The sequence below is a fragment of the Schistocerca gregaria genome, chromosome 10 (genome assembly GCF_023897955.1).
Source record: "Schistocerca gregaria isolate iqSchGreg1 chromosome 10, iqSchGreg1.2, whole genome shotgun sequence".
Taxonomy (NCBI): Eukaryota; Metazoa; Arthropoda; class Insecta; order Orthoptera; family Acrididae; genus Schistocerca; species Schistocerca gregaria.
The window spans coordinates 174,696,547-174,712,894 of record NC_064929.1 but is presented as its reverse complement, the minus strand read 5'-3'; positions in this window follow the sequence as shown (position 1 = coordinate 174,712,894).

Genomic DNA, 16,348 nt, shown 5'->3' with positions numbered 1-16,348 from the left:
GAAGTAGTACAATTCAAGTTTTAGTTGTCAATTATTCACTTTTTAGACGGCTTTGGTGGCTTGGACATGACCTAGGACCTTAAGATTTTGCATGAAAGGAGGACTGGCAGCCGCGTTGCACGGGAAAATGTGAAAAGTGTTCATATGTATTAAAAACCTGAGAAATGCGTCCGTTTTCGTCATTTGTTATCGAATCGCCTTTAAGCCATATCGTCACATTGGCCGCTCTACTCTCTGAAACGGTTACACTTATCGTCTGCAAAGCTATGTCGCGTTTTGCGGTATGTCGAAACACTAAAAGCACCATAGTAGAACACAGAAGAAGCTTCTAAGTTGAAGTAATAGCCAGTAAGAAATAGTACAATTTAAGTTTTAGTTGTCGATTATTCACATTTTAGCCGGCTTTGGTGGCTTGGACATGACCTAGGACCTTAAGATTTTGCATGAAAGGAGGACTAGCAGCCGCGTTGGACGGGAGAATGTGAAAAGTGCTCATATGTAGTAAAAACCTGAGAAATACGTCCGTTTTCGTCATTTGTTATCGAATCGACTTAAAGCCAGATCGTCACATTGGCCGCTCTTCTCTCTGAAACGGTTACATTTATCGTCTGCAATGCTATGTCGCGTGCTGCGGTATGCCGGAACACTAAAAGCACCATAGTAGAACACAGAAGAAGCTTCTATGTTGAAGTAATAGCCAGTAAGAAGTAGCACAATTGAAGTTTTAGTTGTCGATTATTCACTTTTTAGCCGGCTTTGGTGGCTTGGACATGACCTAGGACCTTAAGATTTTGCATGAAAGGAGGACTAGCAGCCGCGTTGCACGGGAGAATGTGAAAAGTGTTTATATGTAGTAAAAACCTGCGAAATCCGTCCGTTTTCGTCATTTGTTATCGAATCGACTTAAGGCCAGATCGTCACATTGCCCGCTCTTCTCTCTGAAACGGTTACATTTATCTTCTGCAAAGATATGTCGCGTGCTACGGTAAGCGGAGACACTAAAAGCACCATAGTAGAACACAGAATAAGCTTCTAAGTTGAAGTAATAGTTAGTAAGAAGTAATACAATTCAAGTTTTAGTTGTGTATTATTCACATTTTAACGGTCTTTGGTGGCTTGGACATGACCTAGGACCTTAAGATTTTGCATGAAAGGAGGACTAGCAGCCGCGTTGCACGGGAGAATGTGAAAAGTGTTCATATGTAGTAAAAACCTGAGAAATCCGTCCGTTTTCGACATTTGTTATCGAATCCACTTAAAGCCAGATCGTCACATTGGCCCCTCTTCTCTCTGAAACGGTTACATTTATCGTCTACAAAGCTATGTCGTGTGCTGCGGTATGCGGAAACACTAAAAGCACCATAGTAGAACACAGAAGAAGCTTCTATGTTGAAGTTATAGCCAGTAAGAAATAGTACAATTGAAGTTTTAGTTGTCGATTATTCACTTTTTAGCCGGCTTTGGTGGGTTGGACATGAGGTGGAACCTTAAGATTTTGCATGAAAGGAAGACTAGCAGCCGCGTTGCACGGGAGAATGTGGAAAGTGTTCATATGTAGTAAAAACCTGAGAAATCCGTCCGTTTTCGTCATTTGTTATCGAATCGACTTAAAGCAAGATCGTCACATTGGCCGCTCTTCTCTCTGAAACGGTTACATTTATCGTCTGCAAAGCTATGTCGCGTGCTGCGGTATGCGGAAACACTAAAAGCACCATAGTAGAACACAGAAGAAGCTTCTATGTTGAAGTAATAGCCAGTAAGAAGTAGTACAATTGAAGTTTTAGTTGTCGATTATTCACTTTTTAGCCAGCTTTGGTGGCTTGGACATGACCTAGGACCTTAAGATTTTGCATGAAAGGAGGACTAGCAGCCGCGTTGCACGGGAGAATGTGAAATGTGTTTATATGTAATAAAAACCTGAGAAATAAGTCCGTTTTCGTCATTTGTTATCGAATCGACTTAAAGCCAGATCGTCACAAAGGCCGCTTTTCTCTCTGAGAAGGTTACATATATTGTCTGCAGAGCAATGTCGCGTGCTGCGGTATGCGGAGACACTAAAAGCGCCATAGTAGAACACAGAAGAAGCTTCTAAGTTGAAGTAATAGCCAGTAAGAAGTAGTACAATTCAAGTTTTAGTTGTCGATTATTCACTTTTTAGCCGGCTTTGGTGGCTTGGACATGACCTAGGACCTTAAGAATTTGCATGAAAGGAGTACTTGCAGCCGCGTTGCACGGGAGAATGTGAAATGTGTTCATATGTAGTAAAAACCTGAGAAATCCGTCCATTTTTGTCATTTGTTATCGAAACGACTTAAAGCCAGATCGTCACATTGGCCGCTTTTCTCTTTGAGACGGTTACATTTATCGTCTGCAAAGCTATGTCCGTGCTGCGGTATGCGGAGACACTGTAAGTACCATAGTAGAACACAGAAGAAGCTTCTAAGTTGAAGTAATAGCCACTAAGAAGTAATACAATTCAAGTTTTAGTTGTCGATTATTCTCATTTTAGCCGGCTTTGGTGGCTTGGACATGAGCTAGGACCTTAAGATTTTGCATGAAAGGAGGACTAGCAGCCGCGTTGCATGGGAGAATGTGAAAAGTGTTCATATGTAGTAAAAACCTGAAAAATCCGTCCGTTTTCGTCATTTGTTATCGAATCGACTTAAAGCCAGATCGTCACATTGGCCGATTTTCTCTCTGAGACGGTTACATTTATCGTCTGCAAAGCTATGTCGCGTGCTGCGGCATGCGGAGACACTGAAAGTACCATAGTAGAACACAGAAGAAGCTTCTAAGTTGAAGTAATAGCCAGTAAGAAGTTATACGATTTAAGTTTTAGTAGTCAATTATTCACATTTTAGCCGGCTTTGGTAGCTTGGACATGACCTAGGACCTTAAGATTATGCATGAAAGGTGGACTAGCAGCCGCGTTGCACGGGAGAATGTGAAAAGTGTTCATATGTAGTAAAAACCTGAGAAATCCGTCCGTTTTCGTCATTTGTTATCGAATCGCCTTAAAGCCAGATCGTCACATTGGCCGCTCTACTCTCTGAAACGGTTACACTTATCGTCTGCAAAGCTATGTCGCGTGCTGCGGTATGCCGAAACACTAAAAGCACCATAGTAGAACACAGAAGAAGCTTCTAAGTTGAAGTAATAGCCAGTAAGAAAAAGTACAATTTAAGTTTTAGTTGTCGATTATTCACATTTTAGCCCGCTTTTTTGGCTTGGACATGACCTAGGACCTTAAGATTTTGCATGAAAGGAGGACTAGCAGCCGCGTTGGACGGGAGAATGTGAAAAGTGTGCATATGTAGTAAAAACCAGAGAAATTCGTCCGTTTAAGTCATTTGTTATGGAATCGACTTAAAACCAGATCGTCACATTGGCCGCTTTTCTCTCTGAGAAGGTTACATTTACTGTCTGCAAAGCTATTTCGCGTGCTGCGGTATGCGGAGACACTAAAAGCACCATAGTAGAACACAGAAGAAGCTTCTAAGTTGAAGTAATAGCCAGTAAGAAGTAGTACAATTCAAGTTTTAGTTGTCAATTATTCACTTTTTAGACGGCTTTGGTGGCTTGGACATGACCTAGGACCTTAAGATTTTGCATGAAAGGAGGACTGGCAGCCGCGTTGCAGGGCAGAATGTGAAAAGTGTTCATATGTATTAAAAACCTGAGAAATGCGTCCGTTTTCGTCATTTGTTATCGAATCGCCTTTAAGCCAGATCGTCACATTGGCCGCTCTACTCTCTGAAACGGTTACACTTATCGTCTGCAAAGCTATGTCGCGTGCTGCGGTATGTCGAAACACTAAAAGCACCATAGTAGAACACAGAAGAAGCTTCTAAGTTGAAGTAATAGCCAGTAAGAAATAGTACAATTTAAGTTTTAGTTGTCGATTATTCACATTTTAGCCGGCTTTGGTGGCTTGGACATGACCTAGGACCTTAAGATTTTGCATGAAAGGAGGACTAGCAGCCGCGTTGGACGGGAGAATGTGAAAAGTGTTCATATGTAGTAAAAACCTGAGAAATCCGTCCGTTTTCGTCATTTGTTATCGAATCGACTTAAAGCCAGATCGTCACATTGGCCGCTCTTCTCTCTGAAACGGTTACATTTATCGTCTGCAAAGCTATGTCGCGTGCTGCGGTATGCTGGAACACTAAAAGCACCATAGTAGAACACAGAAGAAGCTTCTATGTTGAAGTAATAGCCAGTAAGAAGTAGCACAATTGAAGTTTTAGTTGTCGATTATTCACTTTTTAGCCGGCTTTGGTGGCTTGGACATGACCTAGGAGCTTAAGAATTTGCATGAAAGGAGTACTTGCAGCCGCGTTGCACGGGAGAATGTGAAATGTGTTCATATGTAGTAAAAAACTGAGAAATCCGTCCGATTTCGTCATTTGTTATCGAATCGACTTAAAGCCAGATCGTCACATTGGACGCTTTTCTCTCTGAGACGGTTACATTTACTGTCTGCAAACCTATGTCGCGTGCTGCTGTATGTGGAGACACTAAAAGTACCATAGTAGAACACAGAAGAAGCTTCTAAGTTGATGTAATAGCCAGTAAGAAGTAATACAATTCAACTTTTAGTAGTCGATTATTCACATTTAAGCCGGCTTTGGTGGCTTGGACATGACCTAGGACCTTAAGATTTTGCATGAAAGGAGGACTAGCAGCCGCGTTGCACGGGAGAATGTGAAAAGTGTTTATATGTAGTAAAAACCTGCGAAATCCGTCCGTTTTCGTCATTTGTTATCGAATCGACTTAAGGCCAGATCGTCACATTGGCCGCTCTTCTCTCTGAAACGGTTACATTTATCTTCTGCAAAGATATGTCGCGTGCTGCGGTAAGCGGAGACACTAAAAGCACCATAGTAGAACACAGAGGAAGCTTCTAAGTTGAAGTAATAGTTAGTAAGAACTAATACAATTCAAGTTTTAGTTGTCTATTATTCACATTTTAACGGTCTTTGGTGGCTTGGACATGACCTAGGACCTTAAGATTTTGCATGAAAGGAGGACTAGTAGCCGCGTTGCACGGGAGAATGTGAAAAGTGTTCATATGTAGTAAAAACCTGAGAAATCCGTCCGTTTTCGTCATTTGTTATCGAATCGACTTAAAGCCAGATCGTCACATTGGCCCCTCTTCTCTCTGAAACGGTTAAATTTATCGTCTACAAAGCTATGTCGCGTGCTGCGGTATGCGGAAACACTAAAAGCACCATAGTAGAACACAGAAGAAGCTTCTATGTTGAAGTAATAGCCAGTAAGAAGTAGTACAATTGAAGTTTTAGTTGTCGATTATTCACTTTTTAGCCAGCTTTGGTGGCTTGGACATGATCTAGGACCTTAAGAATTTCCATGAAAGGAGTACTTGCAGCCGCGTTGCACGGGAGAATGTGAAATGTGTTCATATGTAGTAAAAAACTTGGAAATCCATCCGATTTCGTCATTTGTTATCGAATCGACTTAAAGCCAGATCGTCACATTGGACGCATTTCTCTCTGAGACGGTTACATTTATCGTCTGCAAAGCTATGTCGCGTGCTGCGGTATGCGGAAACACTAAAAGCACCATAGTAGAACACAGAAGAAGCTTCTAAGTTGAAGTAATAGCCAGGAAGAAGTAGTACAATTGAAGTTTTAGTTGTCGATTATTCACATTTTAGCCGGCTTTGGTGGCTTGGACATGACCTAGGACCTTAAGATTTTGCATGAAAGGAGGACTAGCAGCCGCGTTGGACGGGAGAATGTGAAAAGTGTTCATATGTAGTAAAAACCTGAGAAATCCGTCCGTTTTCGTCATTTGTTATCGAATCGACTTAAAGCCAGATCGTCACATTGGCCGCTCTTCTCTCTGAAACGGTTACATTTATCGTCTGCAAAGCTATGTCGCGTGCTGCGGTATGCGGACAAGCACCATAGTAGAACACAGAAGAAGCTTCTAAGTTGAAGTAATAGCCATCAAGAAGTAATACAATTCAAATTTTAGTTGTCGATTATTCACATTTTAGCCGGCTTTGGTGGCTTGGACATGACGTAGGACCTTAAGATTTTGAATGAAAGGAGGACTAGCAGCCGCGTTGCATGGGAGAATGTGAAAAGTGTTCATATGTAGTAAAAACCTGAGAAATCCGTCCGTTTTCGTCATTTGTTATCGAATCGACTCAAAGCCAGATCGTCACATTGGACGCTTTTCTCTCTTGACGGTTACATTTATCGTCTGCAAAGCTATGTCGCGTGCTGCGGTATGCCGAAACACTAAAAGCACCATAGTAGAACACAGAAGAAGCTTCTAAGTTGAAGTAATAGCCAGTAAGAAAAAGTACAATTTAAGTTTTAGTTGTCGATTATTCACATTTTAGCCCGCTTTTTTGGCGTGGACATGACCTAGGACCTTAAGATTTTGCATGAAAGGAGGACTAGCAGCCGCGTTGGACGGGAGAATGTGAAAAGTGTGCATATGTAGTAAAAACCAGAGAAATTCGTCCGTTTAAGTCATTTGTTATGGAATCGACTTAAAACCAGATCGTCACATTGGCCGCTTTTCTCTCTGAGAAGGTTACATTTACTGTCTGCAAAGCTATGTCGCGTGCTGCGGTATGCGGAGACACTAAAAGCACCATAGTAGAACACAGAAGAAGCTTCTAAGTTGAAGTAATAGCCAGTAAGAGGTAGTACAATTCAAGTTTAATTGTCGATTATTCACTTTTTAGCCGGCTTTGGTGGCTTGGACATGACCTAGGACGTTAAGATTTTACATGAAAGGAGGACTGACAGCCGCGTTGCACGGGAGAATGTGAAAAGTGTTCATATGTATTAAAAACCTGAGAAATGCGTCCGTTTTCGTCATTTGTTATCGAATCGCCTTAAAGCCAGATCGTCACATTGGCCGCTCTACTCTCTGAAACGGTTACACTTATCGTCTGCAAAGCTATGTCGCGTGCTGCGGTATGCCGAAACACTAAAAGCACCATAGTAGAACACAGAAGAAGCTTCTAAGTTGAAGTAATAGCCAGTAAGAAATAGTACAATTTAAGTTTCAGTTGTCGATTATTCACATTTTAGCCGGCTTTGGTGGCTTGGACATGACCTAGGACCTTAAGATTTTGCATGAAAGGAGGACTAGCAGCCGCGTTGGACGGGAGAATGTGAAAAGTGTTCATATGTAGTAAAAACCTGAGAAATCCGTCCGTTTTCGTCATTTGTTATCGAATCGACTTCAAGCCAGATCGTCACATTGGCCGCTCTTCTCTCTGAAACGGTTACATTTATCGTCTGCAAAGCTATGTCGCGTGCTGCGGTATGCTGAAACACTAAAAGCACCATAGTAGAACACAGAAGAAGATTCTATGTTGAAGTAATAGCCAGTAAGAAGTAGCACAATTGAAGTTTTAGTTGTCGATTATTCACTTTTTAGCCGGCTTTGGTGGCTTGGACATGACCTAGGACCTTAAGAATTTGCATGAAAGGAGTACTTGCAGCCGCGTTGCACGGGAGAATGTGAAATGTGTTCATATGTAGTAAAAAACTGAGAAATCCATCCGATTTCGTCATTTGTTATCGAATCGACTTAAAGCCAGATCGTCACATTGGACGCTTTTCTCTCTGAGACGGTTACATTTATCGTCTGCAAAGCTATGTCGCGTGCTGCTGTATGCGGAGACACTAAAAGTACCATAGTAGAACACAGAAGAAGCTTCTAAGTTGATGTAATAGCCAGTAAGAAGTAATACAATTCAACTTTTAGTAGTCGATTATTCACATTTTAGCCGGCTTTGGTGGCTTGGACATGACCTAGGACCTTAAGATTTTGCATGAAAGGAGGACTAGCAGCCGCGTTGCACGGGAGAATGTGAAAAGTGTTTATATGTAGTAAAAACCTGCGAAATCCGTCCGTTTTCGTCATTTGTTATCGAATCGACTTAAGGCCAGATCGTCACATTGCCCGCTCTTCTCTCTGAAACGGTTACATTTATCTTCTGCAAAGATATGTCGCGTGCTACGGTAAGCGGAGACACTAAAAGCACCATAGTAGAACACAGAATAAGCTTCTAAGTTGAAGTAATAGTTAGTAAGAAGTAATACAATTCAAGTTTTTGTTGTCTATTATTCACATTTTAACGGTCTTTGGTGGCTTGGACATGACCTAGGACCTTAAGATTTTGCATGAAAGGAGGACTAGCAGCCGCGTTGCACGGGAGAACGTGAAAAGTGTTCATATGTAGTGAAAACCTGAGAAATCCGTCCGTTTTCGACATTTGTTATCGAATCCACTTAAAGCCAGATCGTCACATTGGCCCCCCTTCTCTCTGAAACGGTTACATTTATCGTCTACAAAGCTATGTCGTGTGCTGCGGTATGCGGAAACACTAAAAGCACCATAGTAGAACACAGAAGAAGCTTCTATGTTGAAGTTATAGCCAGTAAGAAGTAGTACAATTGAAGTTTTAGTTGTCGATTATTCACTTTTTAGCCGGCTTTGGTGGGTTGGACATGGGGTGGAACCTTAAGATTTTGCATGAAAGGAAGACTAGCAGCCGCGTTGCACGGGAGAATGTGGAAAGTGTTCATATGTAGTAAAAACCTGAGAAATCCGTCCGTTTTCGTCATTTGTTATCGAATCGACTTAAAGCAAGATCGTCACATTGGCCGCTCTTCTCTCTGAAACGGTTACATTTATCGTCTGCAAAGCTATGTCGCGTGCTGCGGTATGCGGAAACACTAAAAGCACAATAGTAGAACACAGAAGAAGCTTCTATGTTGAAGTAATAGCCAGTAAGAAGTAGTACAATTGAAGTTTTAGTTGTCGATTATTCACTTTTTAGCCAGCTTTGGTGGCTTGGACATGACCTAGGACCTTAAGATTTTGCATGAAAGGAGGACTAGCAGCCGCGTTGCACGGGAGAATGTGAAATGTGTTTATATGTAATAAAAACCTGAGAAATAAGTCCGTTTTCGTCATTTGTTATCGATTCGACTTAAAGCCAGATCGTCACATAGGCCGCTTTTCTCTCTGAGAAGGTTACATATATTGTCTGCAGAGCAATGTCGCGTGCTGCGGTATGCGGAGACACTAAAAGCGCCATAGTAGAACACAGAAGAAGCTTCTAAGTTGAAGTAATAGCCAGTAAGAAGTTATACGATTTAAGTTTTAGTAGTCAATTATTCACATTTTAGCCGGCTTTGGTGGCTTGGACATGACCTAGGACCTTAAGATTATGCATGAAAGGTGGACTAGCAGCCGCGTTGCACGGGAGAATGTGAAAAGTGTTCATATGTAGTAAAAACCTGAGAAATCCGTCCGTTTTCGTCATTTGTTATCGAATCGCCTTAAAGCCAGATCGTCACATTGGCCGCTCTACTCTCTGAAACGGTTACACTTATCGTCTGCAAAGCTATGTCGCGTGTTGCGGTATGCCGAAACACTAAAAGCACCATAGTAGAACACAGAAGAAGCTTCTAAGTTGAAGTAATAGCCAGTAAGAAAAAGTACAATTTAAGTTTTAGTTGTCGATTATTCACATTTTAGCCCGCTTTTTTGGCTTGGACATGACCTAGGACCTTAAGATTTTGCATGAAAGGAGGACTAGCAGCCGCGTTGGACGGGAGAATGTGAAAAGTGTGCATATGTAGTAAAAACCAGAGAAATTCGTCCGTTTAAGTCATTTGTTATGGAATCGACTTAAAACCAGATCGTCACATTGGCCGCTTTTCTCTCTGAGAAGGTTACATTTACTGTCTGCAAAACTATTTCGCGTGCTGCGGTATGCGGAGACACTAAAAGCACCATAGTAGAACACAGAAGAAGCTTCTAAGTTGAAGTAATAGCCAGTAAGAAGTAGTACAATTCAAGTTTTAGTTGTTAATTATTCACTTTTTAGACGGCTTTGGTGGCTTGGACATGACCTAGGACCTTAAGATTTTGCATGAAAGGAGGACTGGCAGCCGCGTTGCACGGGAGAATGTGAAAAGTGTTCATATGTATTAAAAACCTGAGAAATGCGTCCGTTTTCGTCATTTGTTATCGAATCGCCTTTAAGCCAGATCGTCACATTGGCCGCTCTACTCTCTGAAACGGTTACACTTATCGTCTGCAAAGCTATGTCGCGTGCTGCGGTATGTCGAAACACTAAAAGCACCATAGTAGAACACAGAAGAAGCTTCTAAGTTGAAGTAATAGCCAGTAAGAAATAGTACAATTTAAGTTTTAGTTGTCGATTATTCACATTTTAGCCGGCTTTGGTGGCTTGGACATGACCTAGGACCTTAAGATTTTGCATAAAAGGAGGACTAGCAGCCGCGTTGGACGGGAGAATGTGAAAAGTGTTCATATGTAGTAAAAACCTGAGAAATCCGTCCGTTTTCGTCATTTGTTATCGAATCGACTTAAAGCCAGATCGTCACATTGGCCGCTCTTCTCTCTGAAACGGTTACATTTATCGTCTGCAAAGCTATGTCGCGTGCTGCGGTATGCTGGAACACTAAAAGCACCATAGTAGAACACAGAAGAAGCTTCTATGTTGAAGTAATAGCCAGTAAGAAGTAGCACAATTGAAGTTTTAGTTGTCGATTATTCACTTTTTAGCCGGCTTTGGTGGCTTGGACATGACCTAGGAGCTTAAGAATTTGCATGAAAGGAGTACTTGCAGCCGCGTTGCACGGGAGAATGTGATATGTGTTCATATGTAGTAAAAAACTGAGAAATCCGTCCGATTTCGTCATTTGTTATCGAATCGACCTAAAGCCAGATCGTCACATTGGACGCTTTTCTCTCTGAGACGGTTACATTTACTGTCTGCAAAGCTATGTCGCGTGCTGCTGTATGTGGAGACACTAAAAGTACCATAGTAGAACACAGAAGAAGCTTCTAAGTTGATGTAATAGCCAGTAAGAAGTAATACAATTCAACTTTTAGTAGTCGATTATTCACATTTTAGCCGGCTTTGGTGGCTTGGACATGACCTAGGACCTTAAGATTTTGCATGAAAGGAGGACTAGCAGCCGCGTTGCACGGGAGAATGTGAAAAGTGTTTATATGTAGTGAAAACCTGCGAAATCCGTCCGTTTTCGTCATTTGTTATCGGATCGACTTAAGGCCAGATCGTCACATTGGCCGCTCTTCTCTCTGAAACGGTTACATTTATCTTCTGCAAAGATATGTCGCGTGCTGCGGTAAGCGGAGACACTAAAAGCACCATAGTAGAACACAGAAGAAGCTTCTAAGTTGAAGTAATAGTTAGTAAGAACTAATACAATTCAAGTTTTAGTTGTCTATTATTCACATTTTAACGGTCTTTGGTGGCTTGGACATGACCTAGGACCTTAAGATTTTGCATGAAAGGAGGACTAGTAGCCGCGTTGCACGGGAGAATGTGAAAAGTGTTCATATGTAGTAAAAACCTGAGAAATCCGTCCGTTTTCGTCATTTGTTATCGAATCGACTTAAAGCCAGATCGTCACATTGGCCCCTCTTCTCTCTGAAACGGTTAAATTTATCGTCTACAAAGCTATGTCGCGTGCTGCGGTATGCGGAAACACTAAAAGCACCATAGTAGAACACAGAAGAAGCTTCTATGTTGAAGTAATAGCCAGTAAGAAGTAGTACAATTGAAGTTTTAGTTGTCGATTATTCACTTTTTAGCCAGCTTTGGTGGCTTGGACATGATCTAGGACCTTAAGAATTTGCATGAAAGGAGTACTTGCAGCCGCGTTGCACGGGAGAATGTGAAATGTGTTCATATGTAGTAAAAAACTTGGAAATCCATCCGATTTCGTCATTTGTTATCGAATCGACTTAAAGCCAGATCGTCACATTGGACGCTTTTCTCTCTGAGACGGTTACATTTATCGTCTGCAAAGCTATGTCGCGTGCTGCTGTATGCGGAGACACTAAAAGTACCATAGTAGAACACAGAAGAAGCTTCTATGTTGAAGTAATAGCCAGTAAGAAGTAGTACAATTGAAGTTTTAGTTGTCGATTATTCACTTTTTAGCCGGCTTTGGTGGCTTGGACATGAGGTGGAACCTTAAGATTTTGCATGAAAGGAAGACTAGCAGCCGCGTTGCACGGGAGAATGTGGAAAGTGTTCATATGTAGTAAAAACCTGAGAAATCCGTCCGTTTTCGTCATTTGTTATCGAATCGACTTAAAGCCAGATCGTCACATTGGCCGATTTTCTCTCTGAGACGGTTACATTTATCGTCTGCAAAGCTATGTCGCGTGCTGCGGTATGCGGAGACACTGAAAGTACCATAGTAGAACACAGAAGAAGCTTCTAAGTTGAAGTAATAGCCAGTAAGTAGTAGTACAACTCAAGTTTTAGTTGTCGATTATTCACTTTTTAGCCGGCTTTGGTGGCTTGGACATGACCTAGGACCTTAAGATTTTGCATGAAAGGAGGACTAGCAGCCGCGTTGCATGGGAGAATGTGAAAAGTGTTCATATGTAGTAAAAACCTGAGAAATCCGTGCGTTTTCGACATTTGTTATCGAATCGACTTAAAGCCAGATCGTCACATTGGCCGATTTTCTCTCTGAGACGGTTACATTTATCGTCTGCAAAGCTATGTCGCGTGCTGCGGTATGCGGAGACACTGAAAGTACCATAGTAGAACACAGAAGAAGCTTCTAAGTTGAAGTAATAGCCAGTAAGAAGTAGTACAACTCAAGTTTTAGTTGTCGATTATTCACTTTTTAGCCGGCTTTGGTGGCTTGGACATGACCTAGGACCTTAAGATATTGCATGAAAGGAGGACTAGCAGCCGCGTTGCACGGGAGAATGTGAAAAGTGTTCATATGTAGTAAAAACCTGAGAAATCCGTCCGTTTGCGTCATTTGTTATCGAATCGCCTTAAAGCCAGATCGTCACATTGGCCGCTCTACTCTCTGAAACGGTTACACTTATCGTCTGCAAAGCTATGTCGCGTGCTGCGGTATGCCGAAACACTAAAAGCACCATAGTAGAATACAGAAGATGCTTCTAAGTTGAAGTAATAGCCAGTAAGAAAAAGTACAATTTAAGTTTTAGTTGTCGATTATTCACATTTTAACCCGCTTTTTGGCTTGGACATGACCTAGGACCTTAAGATTTTGCATGAAAGGAGGACTAGCAGCCGCGTTGGACGGGAGAATGTGAAAAGTGTTCATATGTAGTAAAAACCTGAGAAATCCGTCCGTTTTCGCCATTTGTTTCGAATCGACTTAAAGCCAGATCGTCACATTGGCCGCTCTTCTCTCTGAAACGGTTACATTTATCGTCTGCAAAGCTATGTCGCGTGCTGCGGTATGCTGGAACACTAAAAGCACCATAGTAGAACACAGAAGAAGCTTCTATGTTGAAGTAATAGCCAGTAAGAAGTAGCACAATTGAAGTTTTAGTTGTCGATTATTCACTTTTTAGCCGGCTTTGGTGGCTTGGACATGACCTAGGAGCTTAAGAATTTGCATGAAAGGAGTACTTGCAGCCGCGTTGCACGGGAGAATGTGATATGTGTTCATATGTAGTAAAAAACTGAGAAATCCGTCCGATTTCGTCATTTGTTATCGAATCGACCTAAAGCCAGATCGTCACATTGGACGCTTTTCTCTCTGAGACGGTTACATTTACTGTCTGCAAAGCTATGTCGCGTGCTGCTGTATGTGGAGACACTAAAAGTACCATAGTAGAACACAGAAGAAGCTTCTAAGTTGATGTAATAGCCAGTAAGAAGTAATACAATTCAACTTTTAGTAGTCGATTATTCACATTTTAGCCGGCTTTGGTGGCTTGGACATGACCTAGGACCTTAAGATTTTGCATGAAATGAGGACTAGCAGCCGCGTTGCACGGGAGAATGTGAAAAGTGTTTATATGTAGTGAAAACCTGCGAAATCCGTCCGTTTTCGTCATTTGTTATCGGATCGACTTAAGGCCAGATCGTCACATTGGCCGCTCTTCTCTCTGAAACGGTTACATTTATCTTCTGCAAAGATATGTCGCGTGCTGCGGTAAGCGGAGACACTAAAAGCACCATAGTAGAACACAGAAGAAGCTTCTAAGTTGAAGTAATAGTTAGTAAGAACTAATACAATTCAAGTTTTAGTTGTCTATTATTCACATTTTAACGGTCTTTGGTGGCTTGGACATGACCTAGGACCTTAAGATTTTGCATGAAAGGAGGACTAGTAGCCGCGTTGCACGGGAGAATGTGAAAAGTGTTCATATGTAGTAAAAACCTGAGAAATCCGTCCGTTTTCGTCATTTGTTATCGAATCGACTTAAAGCCAGATCGTCACATTGGCCCCTCTTCTCTCTGAAACGGTTAAATTTATTGTCTACAAAGCTATGTCGCGTGCTGCGGTATGCGGAAACACTAAAAGCACCATAGTAGAACACAGAAGAAGCTTCTATGTTGAAGTAATAGCCAGTAAGAAGTAGTACAATTGAAGTTTTAGTTGTCGATTATTCACTTTTTAGCCAGCTTTGGTGGCTTGGACATGATCTAGGACCTTAAGAATTTGCATGAAAGGAGTACTTGCAGCCGCGTTGCACGGGAGAATGTGAAATGTGTTCATATGTAGTAAAAAACTTGGAAATCCATCCGATTTCGTCATTTGTTATCGAATCGACTTAAAGCCAGATCGTCACATTGGACGCTTTTCTCTCTGAGACGGTTACATTTATCGTCTGCAAAGCTATGTCGCGTGCTGCTGTATGCGGAGACACTAAAAGTACCATAGTAGAACACAGAAGAAGCTTCTATGTTGAAGTAATAGCCAGTAAGAAGTAGTACAATTGAAGTTTTAGTTGTCGATTATTCACTTTTTAGCCGGCTTTGGTGGCTTGGACATGAGGTGGAACCTTAAGATTTTGCATGAAAGGAAGACTAGCAGCCGCGTTGCACGGGAGAATGTGGAAAGTGTTCATATGTAGTAAAAACCTGAGAAATCCGTTCGTTTTCGTCATTTGTTATCGAATCGACTTAAAGCCAGATCGTCACATTGGCCGATTTTCTCTCTGAGACGGTTACATTTATCGTCTGCAAAGCTATGTCGCGTGCTGCGGTATGCGGAGACACTGAAAGTACCATAGTAGAACACAGAAGAAGCTTCTAAGTTGAAGTAATAGCCAGTAAGTAGTAGTACAACTCAAGTTTTAGTTGTCGATTATTCACTTTTTAGCCGGCTTTGGTGGCTTGGACATGACCTAGGACCTTAAGATTTTGCATGAAAGGAGGACTAGCAGCCGCGTTGCATGGGAGAATGTGAAAAGTGTTCATATGTAGTAAAAACCTGAGAAATCCGTCCGTTTTCGACATTTGTTATCGAATCGACTTAAAGCCAGATCGTCACATTGGCCGATTTTCTCTCTGAGACGGTTACATTTATCGTCTGCAAAGCTATGTCGCGTGCTGCGGTATGCGGAGACACTGAAAGTACCATAGTAGAACACAGAAGAAGCTTCTAAGTTGAAGTAATAGCCAGTAAGAAGTAGTACAACTCAAGTTTTAGTTGTCGATTATTCACTTTTTAGCCGGCTTTGGTGGCTTGGACATGACCTAGGACCTTAAGATATTGCATGAAAGGAGGACTAGCAGCCGCGTTGCACGGGAGAATGTGAAAAGTGTTCATATGTAGTAAAAACCTGAGAAATCCGTCCGTTTTCGTCATTTGTTACGAATCGACTTAAAGCCAGATCGTCACATTGGCCCCTCTTCTCTCTGAAACGGTTAAATTTATCGTCTACAAAGCTATGTCGCGTGCTGCGGTATGCGGAAACACTAAAAGCACCATAGTAGAACACAGAAGAAGCTTCTATGTTGAAGTAATAGCCAGTAAGAAGTAGTACAATTGAAGTTTTAGTTGTCGATTATTCACTTTTTAGCCAGCTTTGGTGGCTTGGACATGATCTAGGACCTTAAGAATTTGCATGAAAGGAGTACTTGCAGCCGCGTTGCACGGGAGAATGTGAAATGTGTTCATATGTAGTAAAAAACTTGGAAATCCATCCGATTTCGTCATTTGTTATCGAATCGACTTAAAGCCAGATCGTCACATTGGCCCCTCTTCTCTCTGAAACGGTTAAATTTATCGTCTACAAAGCTATGTCGCGTGCTGCGGTATGCGGAAACACTAAAAGCACCATAGTAGAACACAGAAGAAGCTTCTATGTTGAAGTAATAGCCAGTAAGAAGTAGTACAATTGAAGTTTTAGTTGTCGATTATTCACTTTTTAGCCGGCTTTGGTGGCTTGGACATGAGGTGGAACCTTAAGATTTTGCATGAAAGGAAGACTAGCAGCCGCGTTGCACGAGAGAATGTGGAAAGTGTTCATATGTAGTAAAAACCTGAGAAATCCG